This window comes from Apteryx rowi, unplaced genomic scaffold, assembly GCF_003343035.1.
Source record: "Apteryx rowi isolate R43461 unplaced genomic scaffold, aptRow1 scaffold_512, whole genome shotgun sequence".
Taxonomy (NCBI): Eukaryota; Metazoa; Chordata; class Aves; order Apterygiformes; family Apterygidae; genus Apteryx; species Apteryx rowi.
In genome coordinates, this window is record NW_020450775.1 from 382,002 (window position 1) to 400,009 (window position 18,008).

The window sequence follows — 18,008 nt, forward strand, 5'->3', positions numbered from 1 at the left end:
CTGGTAATCCAAATTGTTCCCTAGACTCCAATGCCTATATTGACTATAGAATGAATTCAGGTGCACACACATAAGCACTTACTATCATCTGGGAGACCCAAAAGTATTGGAGAAATCAACATGGCATTGCTTGATACAGCAGTGGTATCAACTGTAGTCAGCTATATAGAAGACTTGGGAGACCCCTACAGCGACAGATGGAAGCCAGGCAAAATACTCCTGTGTATCTCAAATGGCACTAGTTGCCTATATGTGGACCACTACATCAAGCCCCCAATCTCCTTTTGACTCCTCAACACACATCCCATTAAAATCATCTTTCTCCAAATCCCCCATATTGTTACAGGARTTTCTAAACTCAAAAGCAACCAAACAATTGCTGGAGCTGGATTTGTATGCTTTCAATCAGAGCCAGGTGCCTGAAAAGCAGATTTAATGTAATTTTAAAGCCATACATTGATTTACAAGGTATAACACATAAGGGGACAGAAGCCTCCAGCCTTGTACCTCCCAGACCCATAGACCCTTATGGCATAAGTACTTACAGCACCTGCAATTGAGGATAATTAAGATGCTCAGGGACAGTTGTGTTAGAGTAAGATCTGCAGGGATACATATCCTCTCACTTTTAATGTGAGAACGCAAATTCTGCAGTTTAGCATAWTGCTACATAGCAATTATGTTCTAGAATCAACTTCAGTTTTTAATCATTTCCTTTCCTCTGCCTGTCCCTTTTGCCATGACTGTAGTGTAATGTTGTCATAAAAGGCACTTCAGTGTGAGTTGGAGTGAATGTGCTCTCTAGGTCCCTATGACCTGCGGATAATGAAATAGTTACCAGAAAACACAAAACACAAGGACACGGAAAGGAAAAGTAAGTGCCAAGAGGTAGCGTGTAAAGTCTCCCAAGAACTGATAAGGTCCGGAGACCAGTTGTACGGATGAATCTGCAAGAACTGATAAACTCAGGACACCAAGATTYGCCAAATCTGTACAAGGCCACCTGCACAAGGCCACCTGCACACACTCGCATCAATGAGCTGTGTAACTCAGGCCACATCCAAAAAGGTGGTGGCTGCTACAAGCAGACAAGACGACAAAAACGAACATGAGAGGGAACAGCCAAGGGCACCACTTGAATAGGAACCTGCTATTAACAGTAAAAGCTGGGTTCTAGTAATAATAACAGCTTAATTAATAAAAGTTATTCTAACAAATATTCATTGTGACCTGTGTCTCTCTCAAGTCAATCCACTATCAGGAAAATTCACAACAGTGAAGACAGACCTGCATCAGCTTTCTTAGTTGCTGCTGGCAGACAAGACTAAACATAGCAGCGTGAAACTCAGTTCAGACTGTAGACCCAAAGAAGCTGAATAAATATTCAGATTTTTTGGTCCCTGGCTAGTTCTAAGCCACTTTTACTAGTTTAGAGCTACCTTAGGTATATCTGTCCTCAGAGATGAATCAACACCTACTTAGGAAAGCTCTAGATATTGGAACCAGTCCAGAAGGAGACAACAGCAGTTTATAACATTGCTTTTAAACTCGCTATGTTCTTATGACAGATGCCAATTATCAACACAGTTTACCTATACTATGGATTAAAAACACTGGTTGCAGGCCACTTAGAACCAGGGGCTCTAATCCCCTGGTTGAATCAATGGTACCATAATTAATCTTGTTAATTACTACCTTACTAATATCGTCTTTCTTCTACAGATGCATCAATATGTAGTTGTATGTTTAGATGTATAATTTAGAGTAACTAGAATTAAAATTTAACACATATTAGTGATTTTTCTTTTAATAAAGACCTCACTATGTTTTACTAGACCATATCTGAAATTCTTATTCTACTTAAGAAATGAAGTCATTTGTACAGTAGATGCTGTGATGCAGTACTGGTATAGCTACGGTGAAGGACACCCGCAGTGCTATCAGGGGAGTAACTAACAAGGAATCTCTATTTCTAAAAGGAATTTAGATTGGCGTAATATCAGCTGATATCTGACATATTGCCAACCAGACTGACTCCAAATGAAAATGCCAAATAAAAATTCTCTAAATGTAATTATTTTATAAATATAGTATAGTACAGTCTCCAAGTATGCAATCTCCAATATGCAATATTTACATTTGCAAAATACTATATTATTTGAGATTCAGTCAAGATTTCCATGTAGGTAGAAGAGGTATTTCACTGAGTGCCAAAAATTCCATCTGTTTAAAATATCTACTTATCCAAATACAGGTTAGTAATCCATGAAACCCTGAGGGGATTTGATAAACCTGATATGCTTAGCAGATTTTATTGTTGCCTTTCAGAGACTAAACTGATTACCAGCTACTGTATTCTGTGCTTCTGACCAGACTAAGCAACACGTTTCTCTTCATCAGCATGAGAAATAATACAAATAAATATTTTAAATACTGTAGCATACAACTGCTTAGTGGAAGGCAGAAGACAATCATAATACCATGGACTTTCTCTTGTAGTACTACAATGGTAAAAAAGATGAAATCTAAAGAAAAAAATAGTTTAAAATATGTAACACAAAAGGAAGGGAACAAAAAGAAACAGCAGAGGGCATATTTCTGCAGAACTACTGCAAAGAAGGTGCAGACTTGCAGGTTTGTTTGGTCAACAATTCCAAAAAGGTAAGGTTTTCACACAGATTACCATATTTTAAATTTGTATTTTTAAAGCATCTTCCGGATTATGGCAACTCCAGAAGATTCACTTCTTTTCTCTGATGAGCAAGCTACTAAGTGCCTATTTGCTTTGCAGTTGCTGACACAACAGAAGTCTGACTTCTATGTTTTTCTTCCCCCATTTCATCCTGGGTAGATGCTTTTCCTTGAAACTTCCCACCACTGCTACTATCAGCGTGGTACTAAAGCAGGAAGATTAGTGCATTAGAAGGGCTCCTTCCACACTTACAACAACTGCAACAACAATATTGACAACAACAGCTTCTCCCTATTTCATTGATACGGTGACAGGAGATTGGCCAGTCTGAAGAACTGAAGACATTTGACCTGAGACTTGAGGCCACTGAAATGTGCTGACACTAATGAGAAAGATTAGATTAGTAATGTTTACCATACTGCTTCGCTGTGTCTGTAAGTTATGTGCCTGCTCTGTATCAGATCTCTGGGCACTCTCTCCAGGCTACGGATAAAGACTTTCAGGATAGACTCACGAGCCTCTACAAGGTACCCCTTTCTCTTTTTCGGACTATGAAGTAATGTAAATAACTGTTTTAGACAAAATGCTTGAGTGAGATGAATACTATCCATGATCATAAATCACCAAGGATTTCTRTTACCACAGTTCATCATCCATAAGTTTTTTTGATGATATGGTCCTGTGTAGGTCCATATAGCATTTGCTTTAAAAAAGATTAACTAGGGGTTTCAGCTGTAATTCTGTACAAGCGTCACAGTAAGACTTACCAGAAAACTTAAGAATTAACTTAAACCTTATTTTCTTTGATGCAATATAAAGAGTTTTTATGCTTGAAAATTCTGTATTTGGTAGCATTTATTTTCAGTATGCCAATTTCTAAACAGGCTTTAACCAGTTTTTAGCAGGCACCATATGCCAGTTTCTTATTGTGGCATACGGTACAACAAAGTAGCTCACCAACATCTGCTATGTGTTTCCARGTCAAACCTGAATTCACAGATTGAAATAAAAGAATTATTCAAAAGTAACTGCTCCATTCCTTTGACAGAAAGGTATTTTTAATGAGACAATTCTGACCAATATTTATTTTCCTCACTTGATTTTTCAATTCCTAAATTAGCATCAAAACCCACCAAAATAATGTGGTTCCATGAGCTGGGCTCAAGAAAAATATCATAACTGCTAGAGAAATATAGTAGAGTCACACTCTTCATATTCACCTGTGACTAGGATTAAGGTGCAATTCATTTCCTGAGCAGTAGGAAAGGACAAGGAAGACTTCTGGCCAGGAGAGATGGGAATCACTGCCTGCTCTCCAGATCTCCCCAATCCTCTGTGTCTGAGCAGAGAAGCTACACAAGCAGCATCCCTCCACTTCCAGCTTCGCAGATGGGACTGGGATGAACCGTGGGGCAGAGCACAGGTGGGGCAGAGTAAGGATGAGTCCAGCAGGGCAACACAAATAGTATGGGTATAAACCATAAATAATATCAATATTGATATAATAATATCAATATTATATATGTATATTATATATAAAATATCATAATAATAATATAAATATAATATAAAAAATAATTAAGAACTAATACTCCTCTTTCATGAGATATTGCCTATTTCCACTCATTTTACCTGGTTCCTAATGAACTAAATTGAAACTAACTGGTCTTTCTGTTCTGAGATAGAAAATCAAAGATGATTACACATTTTGCTCTTTAATAACAAGAGCATCACATATAACATGTATTAACTGCTCAAGAGTTAGACTGTCTTACAGTTTACACACATTACACATTAATAAAAAGAGATGTCAGACCTTGTAATGGGTCATTCAAGCTAAGCAGCCCTCTGCTCCTCTTCTTCCTCTCCTATGTGTGGTTTGTTTCAGGAGGTAGTTCCATTCCAACATTATCGTAAAAAAACAATTCTGGCCATGGTAAGATCTACCAACAGAAATTTACATTTTAGGGTGGAAGTCAGTTTGAGCTTGATGTCTAAATTTAGGTGTCTACATATACATATCTACGCTCCACCTCCAGTAAATGTGTTATTGACTTACTGACTAGATCTCTTTTCAGAAATTCAGCTGACCAGCCACTTGGTGTCTGCCATTAGTCCCTTTGACCATATAGGAGTTTAGATACCTAGAATAAATGCAGACATGTACATTTAAACATCTTAATCTCAGATAAGTCTTACCCTTTATTCTATAAGACTTTTGCCCATTACATAATGTAGTAGAGCTGTAAAGTCTTAAATATCCAATCAAAAGATGCCTTTATATCTGTTAAAAGTTCATCGAGCATTCAGGGAATTGATGCCTGAATTTTTAAATTAACCTTATTTAACCTGAATTTTAAATTAATCTTAAAGCAAGAAATACAACACAGCAAGAAGTAAATAAGCACAGCAAATAAAAGACATCTAGTTTTATCCACTGTGATTTTTGTAAGGACTTACATACATTCTTATGTGTACATAAGCAAGTACTTCCTAGAAAGGTTAATGTAACTGTTCATGTGATTGAAATTAAGCATATGCTTATTTTAAGTTTGGAAGAACAAGATCCATTCCTTGCACAAAAATTTTTTATTTGGTCACTTTAGTGTGCATTCTAAGAATCCTGAAACTAAGGCATTATCTCTCTTTCCAAAAATATCTTCTTCCTCAGGTAGATTCATTTCTAATTTCCAGTGTGGAGCAGCTTTGGCTTGCAGTGAATCTTATTTAAAGATCAATTTAAGTTTTGGCATTCATCTAAGCTTTAAAAATGCTTTAATTTAGTCTCCTTTATGATGCATTTTTGTTATTGAGAAGTCTATAAAAAAGTAAGACCAAGCAGATTCTACACAGTGACTCAAAACAACAACAAAAAAGAATGGAAGTATTTATTAAAACTTTACCAGTGACCAAGCTTTCGCTGCCTCTGGCTGAATACACGCTATTCTAGATGTCTCAGATTATTTTGGTTAGTCCAGAGATATGACTCAACCATTTCAGAAGACTTTCCTCAGTGAAGAAGGTCATAGTCAAGTCACCTTGACTTCCTTTTCGCTACACTATTTAGACTGAGCTCCTTGGAAAAATGAGGATCCTAGATTTCTGCTTAACCTTTTCAAGAAAATATAGGCAACAGAAGACTTCTATGTTCCAGTAATGTTCTCACTGGTGTTCAGTATAGAAATATCCCTACTTCTATCCAGTATTCTTCTGTCTCCAGGGATGATAACTGCTTCCTTTGCCATCACCACAAAATGGAGCTCTTACAGATGATCCCCTGAATTTCAGTGTTCCCTTCAGCTTTCAGATGTATGGTTTACATTTAGCTATAATACAAAGCACTAGTCAAGCAAGTACAACACACCATACAATCCAGGTGACTCAGTTATGCTGTCATTGTTACAGACATAAGTTTTCAGACCTTACAAGAACAAGCTAATATATCTGGCAGTTTTCTTCCACATAACTGATGAAGATATTAAGGGTAAGATTCAGCTCCCAGATTCAGATGCCTAAATTTAAGTGTCTGCAGATGATCTAGATATCTAAGTTCTCATTGCAGTCAATGGAAAACAAGACAATAAAAATCAGTTGGGCCTAAAGACTGTGATTTAGCTCACCTTCAAGTACAGGCATCTAGGACACAGCATCTCAACCCATTTGAGATGCCCTAGAGTATCCTGTCTGGATACCACCACTCCATAAAAGCACGGGTCCTGTGTCATGTATGACAGCTACACGCAGACTTCTCAGATACCTTGGAGGAGCTAAAGTAACATGATAATCTACAGTGTGACTAACTATCTACAGTCCTTTACATATACCAAGGTTTAGGTGTCTGTGAGCGGAATCACAGCCAACATTATTTCTGGTCAACAACTGATCCAAGACTTGATTTAAGAACCTTCCCAACATATCCAACCCCAAATTCCTATGTATAGCTAAGTAAACTGTGTCAGTTTTTATTCAAACAAATTGATTTTTGCAGTAAAAATATTGTGTAGTGCCAATGCACATTTTACTTTTATTATCCAAACATACATTTTGTAACCTGCATTTCTATAAAAGTCTCATCAAACTGGTATCCAGATTCTTAAAGAAGATTTGTTTTTTATATAATCCAGATGACTTATTTTACTAGTACTCATATTGAATAGGAATGGACTGGGTACAACATAGACTTTTTCCCACTGGGATTTCCCTCATGTGAAACATTAACCACAGGCAAAATCCTAGGGATAGGGAGAAGAGAAGAGAATTTTTTTTCTTCTGGACATATCTAGGCTATGCAACTCATGAGCAGAAATGGCAGGCTCCAGTGATATGCATGTGGAAAGCTAATATCAAACATCACAAACTAATAAAATTTATGTACAACTGATTTATTGTATAAGCCTCAGCATAATATCAACTATCCTACAAACGTAACTAGCATGTAAGCAAGCAGTGCAGTCTTGCAGACTGGGAACAAGACGGAATAGCTCGCAAGTAACCAAAGTATCCCTAATCTCTAAAAGAATCATCCACAGCACATATGTATTTCCCTTACTGTCAATGCATATTTGTCAGTCCTGGGAAGCTGACAAGATACAAATGTAGGCATGTGGTTCCAGACCTTTCCTTGATACTGTAACCACCAATCTTTTGTCTCCCCCTTCAGTGTCCCCAGAATTTACTAATGCTGCCACTCTGAAGAACAAGATTTTCCTCTCTCCTTCCCAGGCCTCCCCCAACTGAAAGGGCTTTGTACTGCACCTGCGAAGAGAGAAACAAAACTTGTTGCAATTAAGACACATAGTAATGAGGGACGTGTATGATGATACGCTGAATGATCTTGGAAAGAATATATGTGTATATACACGCAGTATGCAACTATAGTATTAAACAATTCTACTAACACAGTTAACTTATACTACACTTGACATCCTAAGTCGAAGCAACCAGCCAGATCTTCACACCTACAGAACAAACTCTAGGCTCACAACCTAACCAGTTATTCTTGGACCAGCATTAGGCAGCCATTAATTTCTCTCTTCTTAAATGTAGTATCACATAACCAATAACTGCAAACATGAAATTGCACTGCTTTCTTCATTAGTAAGTAGAAATGTTAGAAATTTTAATTGGCTTATACAGAAGGAATGAAAAAATACGATAAAAGATTATATTAATAGGTCATTATATCTTACTATCTGATAAAATATGCTAGACAGGCTTATATTACCTAAATTCTCATAAAAGTTATGACCATGGAAACTTTATTTTCCAGACTACATCAGATAACTATCGAAGAATATATAAAAGAAAAATATGTGGATATTAATTGTGAATGTGTTTATCATGTTTAAAGCAAAAAAACCTAAACTTTGCAGTAAACCTTTGCAAAATATTTAATCCTTGGGAGCTTTACAAAATTTCGGGTTCTATCTTACCACTTTTTTTCCTTGACAAAGTGGAATACAGTGTAAGTATAGAAGCAGATGGCCAATATAGTCAAGAACACAAATTCTAAGGAAAAAAAAAAAAAACCTTCAGATAACAGATCCATCCCTAACACCTCTGAAAATGTGTATTATGAAGCAAGAAATTCTTCACTATATATGCATATAGCCAACATAAATATAACAAAAACTCTGCATTTTATTTGCTTAAGCAGTTGATACCACATTTCCATCCTCCACTGACAGTGATACCAACAATTAGTGAAAAAAATGTACGTTGACTCAATAGTTTTCTTTTCTTTACATACATTGTCTGTCAGTTATGGTAGCTATGTAATAATGAAGCATTATGCATTTTTCAGCTTGAATACAGCTATTAAAACATACATTTGTTGGATATAATATGTTTCTCTATTATGCATTTGAAGGTGTATTAATGAAACAACAGTGTACATGCAACCTATCATAGTTTTGTTTCATGACAGGGTCAGTTTTTCCCTTGTGAATTCTCAAACATTCAGAGCAGTCAGTTACAGTAGCCATCCTCATTGCTAGAATCACAGGCAGAGACTACCTCAGCATCAGATAATAGCAGTTAAGTGTGAGAAGAGTGCACAATAATCTGTCATATGGTTAATATTTACACAATTAATACTTACACAACTTCCTCTAAACAATAAGCTAATCTGAATTTTGCTAGGCTGAATACTGATTTTTGTTAGGTTCTACCAGTCTATAGTTAACACGGAAGAAAAAAAAAATAAAATCAAGGACCAGATTTACTAAGGCAAACTCTTACAATGTAAAGTCAACAGGAAAAAAAGGATACAGTGAACCAGAATCTTAATGCGAATGCTGATTTTATTACTTAAAACTACCATTTAACTAGTTATGGAGAGAAAGCAAACTTCTGGAACAAGCTTCCAGAGTATGGAAAAAGTCAGCTGACCAAAGGAAGACTTCTACTTATGACAGAATAATTCCATTCAAAACAGGTATACCTAATGGATTCATACAGCTCTGCTTTTGCCAAAATACAAGCTGTTTTATCTGCTTAGTCCAGTGCAGATGCATGAAAGAGATCAAACAGAAAAAAATCATGGAAAAACTCTGATAAAGTTGAGAATACAGCTTTTCTTTTTATTTGAATGCCCTCCAAAAAAGACAGACCCATCAACAGCAAATAATAGATTAAAGAAAAGTGAACATTATGGAAATAAAATCTGAAAGAGAGTTAAGGAATCTAGCCAATATAAACCCACCTCAATTTGCTATCAGGCAAACAAGATTTCTAGCTGCAAGGAAATTTCTGAAGGTTATAAAATGTGAAGAATCCCCGCAAATAGGCCTGATCCGTTTCATATTGCTACTTATTTCAAAGCAAATCAAGGATTTACTTGCCTTTTATCTATCTGTGACACTCACAGGAAATCAAGTTAAAAAAAAAAAACAAGAAAACAAAAATGAAACACCAAAACAAAATACAAATAATCTTAAGAAAAGTATTTCCTATGCTGACACTGAATAACATACCCCAACATTAAACACTGAACACAGGCATATTTGACTGACCTTGATGTAAAACTGTCCCTCCAATCCCACTTTTCCCACTTTGTAGTATCTAACCGTGCAAACCTCATGAAAAGCTTTCTCTAGCTACCAGACTGCCATTTTTGCTAAAGGAAACTCTTGAGCCATATCCATCACCAACATCAAATGAGAACCAGCATCTTGTTTAAACATGATGAATCTGGAGCTGGCATTAAACATTGCCCTTGATGGAATGATTGCTCAGACTCACTGACCTCGCAGAATTTGAAGACCTATAAACACAATATATGCACAACATTGTACCCTGCAGTTGCAATCACAGAAGAGGAAGCAGTTCTGAGATATACTATGGAAACACACTCACAGCAGGCTAATAGCTCAGGCTCAACCAAATAAAAGCTTTTATAATGAAGACAAAATAAAAGTATGTGACACATCTAAGAAAATATTCCTAACAGGGTTTTAAGTCTTACTTGGGATCCCTAAACCAAGCTTAAGATATCCATTTGCAGCATTTTTCAGGCAAYAGTGAGAGATCTACTTAGGTTAAGAAAGATGAAGGATCGTTAATTTTCATCGGTCCCATAATCAGTTAACTATAAGTCTGTCTACTTCTTGAAATATTTCAACAATCCACAGTAACTTGAATCATACCAGGAACACCAAAATTAAGTCAACTTCAAGCAAAACTTGACATTAAATGCTGTAGAGGAACAAACTCAGAAAGACACTTGTGTTCTATTTGTTTTTTAATATTCATATTATAAATTAGTACACTAAACTTATTTTATTAGTTTCTACTGTTCAAATGGCATATTCTCATTACTCTGAGAAGATGAAAACATGCAAAAAGGCCCACAAATAAAGAGGGCCAGATAAAAAAAAGCAAGCTTCTCCATAAAAGTGCTAGCTGAAATCCATGGCATGACCTCAGTACTTCAGCAAGCATCACTTCTATCTTAACCTCCATGAAAACCTAAGAGAAAGCTTCCTTTGACACGTTACCTCTCTGGACACTGTTGTGCAAAACCAAGGTTGGGTTATTTGACATTAAAGGCACAGCGCCTTCCTTGCTGCTCTTACTAAACAAAGATTGGATGTGAGATGTCCCAAAACCTCGAGCTGCTGTTGTGAATCTCAGCAAGCTACCTCATGGCTAAAAGACTCATAGCTGGTGAAAAACAGGAAAGCTGAATATAAAAGTACATTGTACTTTTAGTTCATCTGCTGCACATAAGGTAGTCGAGGTTACCACTGGGGATTTTGTTTTGTTAGCTTCAGCATTTCTACCTTTATTTGAAAATATATCTTATTTCCAGGTTGGTAGTAGATAGCCTTCAAATGTATTGGTCTCACCCTTTATCAGGGAAACTTGCACATGAGTATTTTAAGGAACTGTATTGCCTTCAAGGGCAAGAGAAAGGGAAATAGGAAAGAAACAAAAACAAAAACAAAACAGCACATATTATTGCACAACACATAATACAGCACATAAATAAACAGCACATAATATTGCAAGACACTATTCATCCACTTCATATAAAGGTATGGGAGCCTTCAGATATTCACAATTAATTTCTAATGATTAGGTACCTGGAGCTTGATGGCAATCGACAGATCTTTGTTATTTCAGCATTGTTCCTGACTGTTTAGCCAAATCTATACTATTTGCTGTGTGAAGTGGTAGGGGGAATCTTCCAGAACAGCATGGGTATCTTCTAGAGAGGGTAGTCTGGCTCTTAATCTTCAAAAGGGTGGGCCTCAGAGATGTTTCTGGTATTGTACAGAAGCAGCAATGTTAAGCCTCTCAGAACAGCAATGGAATCCTTGCAGGAACAGATTTCCTCCATCACTACTGGCACTCAAAACACCACCATATGTCTAAGCTATAATATGCAAAGTTTTCCAACAGCAGTTTATTTTTCTAGTAGAAAATGTGATTTACATAGATTGAACTTTAGGATCCGCTTACAAGATTCATGAGAAAAACTGGTTTCCGTATGGTAAAAAAACACTTCTCATTGCTCACAGGAAGCAAGCTTTAATACTGCAAAGTCACTAGCCTTTCTGGGGACACAGATCCAGTTTAGCTATGTCTATTTTCCTCTGATAGGAGCCAAGAGAAGCTGCTGGCTTTTCTAGCAAAAAAAAAAAAAAAAAGAAGGCAGAAAAGATACAGTATGGAGTAGTTGGAAGCTGCCAGAAGAGCACTGCAAGAAAGCAGTAGCAGTGAAAGAGTGAAGAACTAAAGAGAAGTGATGTGATTGAAAGCAATGGAAGTGGAAAAGTTAAGCAGAAGGCTTAAGCAGAAGGCTCAAGCAGATGCCTTTAGCTGGAGAATGAAAAGCCAGCTAAGCAAGTGAAAAAGTAACAGGATTTATTTTCTAGGGATAACCAAGTGAAAGAAAGCTCAGAGGTAGGAAGGAGTCATGAACAATGTGGAGCAAGTCCAGCCTGTGCATAGAAACACTAAGATCAGGGAACAGGCAAGAACACAAATGTGAAGACTTCAGCAAATGAGCTCAGAAGAATCTAAGAATGAAAAATGAATGCTGTGAATAAGCGTGCAAAAAGAGCTGTCGGGCTGCTGCATCCTGCTTCATACAGGACATACACACAAAGCAAGGCAGCATACTTTGCTGTTTGCTCCTAATTATGCCTCAATGAAAAGCTTAAATCACACTGCAGCAGGCAGCTTTTCCTTTCCTAGGCAAGGGTAGGCAGCCCCAACAGTGGAGCAGATGGGCACTGCATGGAGAGTRAGGTAGGACTCTCCAGTAGTGCTGAAGAACTACAGCCTGGTGGATAAGCAGTTCTAGTGATTACACTTAGCTACAGACATTCATTGATACTGGAACTGAACTTGGCCTTGGCCAAGTTACTTGCCCGCCCCCCACCTGTAATCATGGTGTAAGCTTTAAATTCACCAGTATCAGGATCCTCCAACTTTTTTCATGTATCTTGACAGAACAAGTGTTCAAGTACAAATTTCAGTTTACATATACGTGCACCCTTCTCACGCTGACTCTCCGTCACAAGGCACTGAAACAACAGTGTAATGATTCCTCTTCTACTGGCACCATAGAGCAGAGCTACTGACTCCAGCCCCCCAAACGCAGCATCTCTGACACTAAAACACTTACTAAACCTAGCAAAAGCAACAAAACTACTTTCTGAAAAGGTACCTCAGAAACAATTCACATGGGTTGTACTACCCCACTGAAAGTTCACAAGGATGAACCTTGAATCCTGTTTGGCTTTCAGATGGAATTACAAACCAAAAACTTAGAGGGAATATGAAGGTGTGTTAATGAAAGCAGGTACTCGGAACATGTCAGCCACATGCCAAAGCATCTCCCAGCTTAAGACATTTTTAAAGCTGGAATCTTTAAATTACTCCATTGAATCAGAACTATTTACCAGTCCACTGCAAAATGCTTTTGTCTATCGGCTTAGACAAGTCTATTAGTAGTACTAGGTTTTGGAAGAAAGAAAAAAAATACCTCTGTTAGATATACTCTAATCTCTCGCACGGGTGGGAGAAGGAGCTGAGCAGCATTTAGACTATTCTAACCTTGCGTATTCCAAAGTAGGATTCCAGTTGTGAAGGGTACATAYGCAACTCCAGTAAACATGGCTAATTAAAAAATGCCGGATTTGCATGCACAGAATCCACACCTTTATCCTGTTGCATATACAGATATATTCTTGATTAAATAGTTAACTTCTTCCATAAACTTATGTAATTTGCCAAACAAAACATCTCCTATTACAAACAAGAAAATAAAAATGCAATTTTTTAGACTGCAAACTAATTAAGTCCTTTAAGTCCTGAATGTTTTGTTTGGATTATTACCTATGGTATCTAGTGTCTATCATGTTTAACATATGTCAACTACATTCAAGATGTGGTAGTTAAAAGTAGGTCATCAAAACCTTTTTTCCTGGGCTGGCATAGTTCTTTCCTTCCTCTTCCCATTTTCATTCCCAATTGATCTTGTATTCATAACTGTGTCACATTTGAATGCCTTTTCATTCTTTGCTATCAATTACGCTATTAAGGAAGTCTATTTATTCAGAATTAAAGAACAGACAACTCACCATTTTCTAAGAGAAATTCTGCATTAGAGGAAATTCACAATCTTTCAAAAACAAACCTATTGTTTATTTGTTTCAGATGAACATTGCATGAAAAAAAACAGAGCACTGGCACAAGTCCAACAACAAAACCCCTAAGATTTCAGCATGCTTCCTAACCCAGTAAAGCAAAACATTTACCTACACAATCAAGTATCTTGTCGCAAACTCTTCTTCAGATAAATACACAATGGGTACTATAAAAACCACTTTATGGCCACCATTTGTTTATTTGGATTAAAAAAAGATGCTTATTTCTTTCTGCGTTTTGCTTTCCACCAGCTTCGCAACAATTTGTATTGATTTTAGATGCATGATTTGAGTTTCAGCTTTTTTTAAGAAATGGTTTGTTCTATTGCATAAATAGTATTGCAGTCAGCTTGGATAAAAATCTGCTTTCTAGATTATGAAAGCCCCCTGCCCTTGCCTCCCCCCCCTCAAACAACCAAGGAGTGGATTCTGAGATGTCAGACTGATAATATCTGCTTAGTTTAGCAATATTTGATAGATAAATATCACTGGAGAAGGAGCAGGTCTAGACTGGTTTCTGTTGTTTGGGTTTTGTTCCTTTTCCTTCTAAAGAGAGGAAACCGCCAAAACAAATCCTGAGCTTTCATCAGAAATGGATGCCAAAAAGCCCACTTGCCAATATAAGATACTTTTAAACAGTCAGCAGTTCAGATGCCTTACATACGCCTGGTCCTACAGGCACACATATTAACTGAAGAATAACTGGGATATATTCTTCATCTAATTGTGTATATATATGGTAGTCCCAGCTGTATATATATGGCATCCCAGCTAAATCAGAAGTGAAAAGAGAGAAGCTGTTTTTAACCAGATAATTTAGAATACTATATTCTCATGCATAAAACCAGCAAGTGCATATCTAACAGCCTAAATAATCTTAGCTGCTTAGTCAGTTTTCATAGCTTCCTGGAAGCCACTAGTTTTAAATATGAAGAAATTTGACCAAAGTTTTTAAAAAATGACAGGAAAAAGTTAACTAGATATTATTTTAAAAGAATAAAATTTTACAATCCAGCTAGCCATAAACTCAAACCATTATTAAATGCTTATAGTTTATGACAACCATGAAGGAAAGAGAATCATGCAGGTTGGAAAGAACTTTGGAGGTCTCCTGGTCCAAACCCCTGCTCAGAGCAGGCCCAGCTGGGTCAGGCTGCTCAGGGCCATCTCCAGTAGGGTCCTGAGTCTCCCTGAGGATGGAGATTCCACGTGTCTCCAGGCAGTCTGCCACAGTGCTTGACCATCCTTGTGCTAACGTTTTTTTTCTTCATACCCATTTGGGATTTCCCATGTTCCAACTTGTGTCCCTTGTCTCTTATCCCATCACCATGAACATTCATCCTGTCTACATCCTCCAGGTGGATACTTGTAGACAGCAGTAAGGTCCCCCCAGGCCTTCTCTCCACTTGTTGCCCTTTCTGTACATGGGATTATTCCATCTGAAATGCAGGAAACTTCATTTGCCTTTATTATACTTCATGAAGTTCTTGTCAGCCCATTTTTCCAGTCTTTGTAGGTCACTCTAAATAGCAGCTTGCCCTCTAGCATATAGTTCTCAAGCTTTTCAGTACAGTACATTCTGTTCCATGATAAAGCTCATTATTAAAGATGCTAAAATGTTCAGCCCATTACATTTTAAGCACAATCTTACATTAATTGAACAAAAAATAGTTTTGTGCCACTTCCCACTGGAATGGAAAACCTGAATTTCACATATTAGAAAAAATACCTCTAAACATTGCTCCTATGTCTCCTCTCCCACAGGCTGAAGTCAGGACATGCCACATGTAAGTTATACCCCTGTGACAGGATGTGAGAATCAGACCCAAGATCATCCCCTAGTATAACCATTTTTCAATTGGGAGCCCTGTAAAACTGCTGTGGCTTACATTTTCTACGACTAGGAGATAAGATTACCAGTTCTCCATCCCACAACAAAATAATATTCAGACTATTTGTAATTTTGTTTTTAGAAAACCAAATTACTAGACAGCCCATCTTGGAATGYGGTCTCTTGATTCTGCTCTCCTTTTTATTTTGGATGTTGAGGGTTCTTTTAGTCTCTCAAAATCTATGTAGTCCCCCAACCTAGATTTTTACTCTTTATTTTCTCTAATAATAAATGAGAAAAGGGATAATGTTCACTTTCTCTTTGTAGGCACTTCCCATTTTGATGATACTTATTTTCTCTCCTCTTCCCTGGATTTGGTCTGCCCCTTCCTTTCATCTCTACTCCCCTGTGGCCCTTGACAGGCCTACAGGCCTTCAGGATCCCTACCCCCCCCCCCAAATACAGCTTTTTAGAAAGTGATAAGATCAGTTTGCAACAATTCTTCAAAAAGGCAGACAAATGAAAAGCTGCAGAAACATTTGTGCAAAGGCAGTTGGAAGTACTTATTTTCACATTTTCATTTTAGAGGATGAGTAAGAGGTTCTAACAAAGGCTTCCTCTTCTAATTGCATCATTTTCTGGGCAGAATCTAACAGCTCATTTGTTTCTCTGCTCAAGGAGCAAATAGTCTTTGTAACAAAAAAAAAAAAAAAATCTGCTAATATAGTACTGGCAGCTTTTCTGGTTTTACTTGAACTGAACATGTTCATTTTATGATCATTTTTTGTAGTAGCATCTGCTGGTGTTTCATGRGAAACTTTTAGACAAGATTATGAAAGGTGGGAAGATTAATCTAACCTCATTTTCTCTAATTAACGATCTCATTTTATCCATGGTATAATGTGAATGACTAATGGCTGAAACAGAGTCATCTCTTTCCTTGGACTGTCCTAAACACAGTTATTATTGTTTCTAAGCTGGATCACAGAAATATTTATAGTACCAATGTGATTTTTTATTTCAGCATAGCACAGATAATCAGAGACAGACAGATATTTTTTCCTATTATTTCTAGTGTGTTTACTCAGCTACACTATTTGACAATTTAAAAACAAAATCTAGAAGTCCAACCTTTTCAAGAAGCACATTGTTAGGGAGGTTTCAATTCTCATTCTCAGATATTTCTTAGTAAAATAACCCAGAGAAACCAGTGGATATTGCAGCATCTTTTAAGCACACTATGAGGGTCACCAAAAGTATAATATTCTGTTGTTAATCAGATGGATTTTTCACAGTTCTGCAGTTCCCTACAGTGCATTTATCAATTGATTAGTATGAATAAATTTCTAAGGTAGACTAAAGAAATGAATTCCAGAAGAGATGATTTTCATTGGCATATGGATATACAGAAAATTAATTCAGAATCAAGAAATTTTCATTTTAAAAAGAAATGCCATATAGATGGTAAAAAGTGGGGGCAGTGGGGAGAACCCTCTTTCTCATACTGTGTTTAAGCCTGAGCTTTCAAATACCAAGATCTAGAAGGCCTCTATGCATTCTCCGAAAAGCAATCACTAGCACTGGAGCCGAACAGCTCCTCATCCAACCTAGGGCCAGTCTACATGAACGTAACAGAGACAGTCACATTGGCCGGGATCACGTGAAGGAAGTCACAAACTCCAGCCAAATAGTTATGCGGGCAACAACCGTGATGCAGATGCCAGCAGAGGAACGCTTCTGTCAGACCAGTTCATGGGGTCTAAGAGAGCAGCAAGGTTGTGCTGACAGCAACCCCCCCTGCAGGCCTACTCTCCGTCTCCATGAGAGGGCTCTCCTGGCACAGCTGCCTGGGCAGCGTCTCTAATGCCGCCCCCCCGCACCGTCACCCCCATCCCTCCCCGGGAGGGCCAGCAAGCACAATCCTGCACATCGCTTCCCAAAAAATCTCTCTCTGGTTAAATAATTTTGGTCAGTGTAGCTCATTTATGTTGAGCAGTGTGCACAAGCAGTTCTTTAAAACCACACACACACACACACACACACACACACTGAAAACCTTCAGTTTTCAATCTGATCATTCATTTGTAAAAAGTTTTGTACCATATGGAATGGAAACTAATATACAACCCTGGTTATATAGTACCACGACTGTTATTTAAAGTGTTCTGTTATTCTCCTTACTGAATGGTAGCAGATAGCAGGTCATAAAGGTCCTTTCTGCAGTGGGGATGGGGAAAAGGAGAAGGGGAAGAATTATCAGTCAGGAACTTTCCAAGCAGAACATATTCACAAAAAATTAAGTGTTATGGTTCCTTGAGTAAGCTGA

General features: G+C 37.5%; 1 protein-coding gene across 3 annotated transcripts in view; it reads right to left on the minus strand.

Annotated features, from left to right (window-relative positions):
* Positions 1–18,008, minus strand: part of ME1 (malic enzyme 1) — a 202,661-nt gene that overhangs the window by 159,339 nt on the left and 25,314 nt on the right. The window contains exon 1 of one of the 3 annotated variants that reach the window (XM_026080235.1): positions 4,509–4,520. The exons of the other annotated variants lie outside the window; for them this stretch is intronic. The gene's annotated coding sequence lies outside the window, so the exon portion shown is untranslated. Of the gene's footprint in view, positions 1–4,508; positions 4,521–18,008 lie in introns of those variants that run through there. 3 annotated transcript variants of the gene reach the window in all.